The following is a 3737-nucleotide window of genomic DNA, read 5'->3' as shown; positions in this document are numbered from 1 at the left end:
AATTTTATTATATTCGATTCAAGCTATAAGCAATATTTTACATCTTCGCGATTTTTGTTAACTGTTTTATTATTGTACTTTTAAACCTAAACCGCGTTTTAATTCACGCCGGTAAGTTTGATTTCCTATTACATTTTTCTTTTATTTCATGATTTTTTTCAAAATAAGGTTTTTTGCGATATCGACACATATAAAGAATAATTTTTATCTTAGGATAATTATTCTTTATTCAGAAATATCGCATTATTTATGGCAATTAGATGTGTCTTGACAACGACTATTTGCTTTTACCATTCTTGTTTCTCTACCATTTAGTTTTTTATTTTTATTTTATTCATGTTTTTTTTCATGTTAATTTGTGTGTATATATATATATATATATATATACATAAAATAATAAGTGATCAAAACTTAAAATACTTAAATGGGAATTTGGACATCCACTCCTCTAAAACTGTACAGTGTCCTAGAGATTGGACACAGGACTGTGTTAGCCTGAAATCACACTCAACGGAGAGATGTTTTAAGTGAGACTAAACCTTACTAGGAATAGAGAATCGTTCCGAAAAACTGGTATTAGACCCAAAGATTCATCTTGGCTTAGACTCTCAACCATCATCGGCGGCCCAATTCCACCCTGGCGGCAACCGACCATGGGTTAGGATCCACCTTGGTTCTCCGTATCACCCTATTTACACTAGGACTGAAGGAAGAAACATCTAGCTGGGATTCAAACTCCAGTTCAACAGGTCATTATATTGACAGGGTCGTCCACTCGGCTTAAGTATGTACCCAGCTGTAACATCCTATTTAAACGAGGACTGAAAAAAGGCTTCTGAAAGCAGTCCTCCAACGTCAAAAGCCTGAAAAAAGCTTGCCAAATTTACCCCATTCCTGAAGTTAAAAACCCTATTTTGAAAGGATTAGGGAAAAATAACCACGTGAGGCTAAGAGCTAGCTAATCATCACGAGTTTAAATTCCAGCCTGACTTTGCCTGAAAGCATTGCCGGAGGTTAGAAATCAGGTTTTTTTTCCTCTTGTGACGCCACGAGTTTGATGTCAGGCCCAGTGTAAATGGTGTGTATGATCTATTTAATGGCTCCATGTTTCGAGTTACTTTCTTCCTTTTAAAAAAAAAAAATTTAAAGTGCAGTTACTTTAAACAACATATCTGTAAAATAGTTTTGTATCAATATTTATCTCAGCAGTTTAAAATTATTGAACACATTACGTAATTCTACAACTTACAGTCTTTTAAATAGATAAAAATTAAAGTTTTTTTTATTTAATTGTTTATTTATTTATTTTTTAAAGCCTTGCTATTTTAAATTTTTGAATCATTAACACAAAATCATATTGGAGCAAAATAAAGATTTAGCAAGAAAAAAATATAGTATTCGGATTAAATTCGGAATCTGAAATAATTCTTATAGATTATTGCTGTTTTTTTTCAAAAAACTTTTTCTGGTTATGGAAAAAACAATCAAAAGGAACTCTAATTCTTATAGAAATAAATTCTTAGTAGCAACATTATAAAGTTTATAAAAATATTAAACAATTTATAACAACACTCATCATAGAAACTGATTTATCTAAACCTATTTATGGTTAAATGTTGATACTCGCTGTTATTATTTTTTTTAATTATAATTAACAAAAGTTAGTATGGGACAATTTGAAATTTTATTTCTTTCCTTATTTTGGCTGGTAAAATATTTTCCAACATAAAAATAAAGCAAATTAATTAAATTAAATAATACGGTGTATCTTGAAATGTCGATATTTCGAGATATTAAAATTTTGATATCACTCGAAATTATTTGGTACGTGTTCTCATTAATTTCATTTAAAACATAGTAATACATACAAATAAGTGATGTTGAAAAAATAATTCGACTTACGATGCATTGTTACCATGGGAATGTTTTCTTAGTTCCTATGTAGCACTGTCAAACTAGAATTAGCACTTTTCAAAGCGAAAGAAAATATGTCATATTTAAGTTTTGGCTTTAAGGCTTTCATGTAATAAAACATAAATAATTTGCGTGAGAAAATATTTCTTTACAAGCTTACGAAGAATTTTTAAAACCACGGGAGGGATTTTTCAGTTTCTACGTCGTCAAACCATATTCAACACATCATAAATTGAAAGTAAATACGTGAACTTTTAAGTTATGATTTTGAGCTTATCATAAATTTATAGGTTTCATGTTATGTAATACAATTTCAAAATTAGAAAATACACTTACCTTTTAAATAAATCGCTTGAAATTAATTTATATAAATCCAAAGAAGTCCTTTACTATCCAATGAATCTTCGTAAATTAAACTATCTTTTAGTTAGTGAACTTTTTTGAGCCTGATCCAGATAAGTATTGATCATAATGCAGCAATATAACTATTTCTGTGAATTCTAAAGCTCTGATGCATCGCCTACCATATAGCAAAAACAACTTGTGTTGGCGGGTTGCCTTCTGACTTCGAAAAGAATATTTCTTTTCTCCCTTCTTTATTTTCTTTATTTTTTATGTTCCATTCGGGACTATTTCGAAGGATGACACTTTTCTTCTTTGAGACAATTTTAGATCTCACCCATCTTCAGTTTAGTCTGACTAAAATTGATTTCTAAGAAAGTGAAATCAAATTTAAGAAGAGAAGTTAATGAAATTCAGGTTGCAGAGAAGTCTCCAACGATTCCTAGAGAATTGTTTATTATTTCGACTTAAGGTAAGAATCAACTAAAGATGTCAACATAAGAGAATGCTTTAAAAACAATCGATATCGACGTTCTTGTGAGTAATTTCTGGAAGCTATTTAAGTTGGCTTTTCAACATGGCTTTTATGATTGTCATCACCTTAGTGATCTTTTAACAACTTCGTTTGTTTTGTTTACATGTCTGAAGTCATACTAAACTTCAAGCGCTCTTTGATGGAATCCCTCCAATAATTTACCGAACCCACGCACTCAACAATGTAAAACTCTTTATTGAATGTTTATACTAATTTCAAACTCTATATTATGAAGGTAATTTGTTTGTACAAAATAATTAAAAAAAACAACAACATAATTAATTTTGATAGAAGATAGGATTTTTCTGAATCGAAATCGTTTTTGTTTCATAACAATATGTATTTAAAAATAGCTACATAAATAATACCATAAAAATGTCATCCATTTTAAATATTGCAAGGAGAAACATTTAAGGTAGTTTAATCATATTCATTTTATTGCTAAATTTAGCTCTAAATTCATAACGGCGATAGCAGTTTCTGCCTTAGATAACATGGTAGAAGTACCATGCGAAAAAAAAAAAGCTTATCTTCTGATCGGTTGATTGATTTGTTCATTTACGTCGCACTAGAGCTGCACAATGGGCTATTGGCGACGGTCTGGGAAACATCCCTGAGGATGATCCGAAGACATGCCATCACAATTTTGAATTTGGGGATGGCACCCCCGCTTCGGTAGCCCGACGACCTGCTTATCTTTTGATCGGATTTTTACATAAGGATTCAATTTTAATGGTTTGAGAAAAGGTTTTGCCACCTTAAATGTGCTAATTAATCTGTGTAAATGATATTTTAAGCCATAAAATTAGTTCGAAAACACGAAAACGTGTTTTCGAAGAATTTGGATTCTTGACTCTAAAAATAAGGCGGTACTATTAAATAAATGGAAATTGCGGTGCTAATTATTTAGTTAGGAGAGCGGTCAAAAAATCGAGCCCCTTATTGT

General features: G+C 30.7%; 1 protein-coding gene across 1 annotated transcript in view; it reads right to left on the bottom strand.

The window, feature by feature from the left end:
- Positions 1–2943, bottom strand: part of LOC107448813 (potassium channel subfamily K member 18) — a 51998-nt gene extending 49055 nt beyond the window's left edge. Inside the window, exon 1 of the mRNA XM_016064158.4 lies at positions 2251–2943. The gene's annotated coding sequence lies outside the window, so the exon portion shown is untranslated. The remainder of the gene's footprint in view (positions 1–2250) is intronic.
- Between the last annotated feature and the right edge of the window lie 794 nt (positions 2944–3737).

Source organism: Parasteatoda tepidariorum, chromosome X2, assembly GCF_043381705.1.
Source record: "Parasteatoda tepidariorum isolate YZ-2023 chromosome X2, CAS_Ptep_4.0, whole genome shotgun sequence".
Lineage (NCBI taxonomy): Eukaryota > Metazoa > Arthropoda > Arachnida > Araneae > Theridiidae > Parasteatoda > Parasteatoda tepidariorum.
This window is presented reverse-complemented; position numbering and strand designations above follow the sequence as displayed.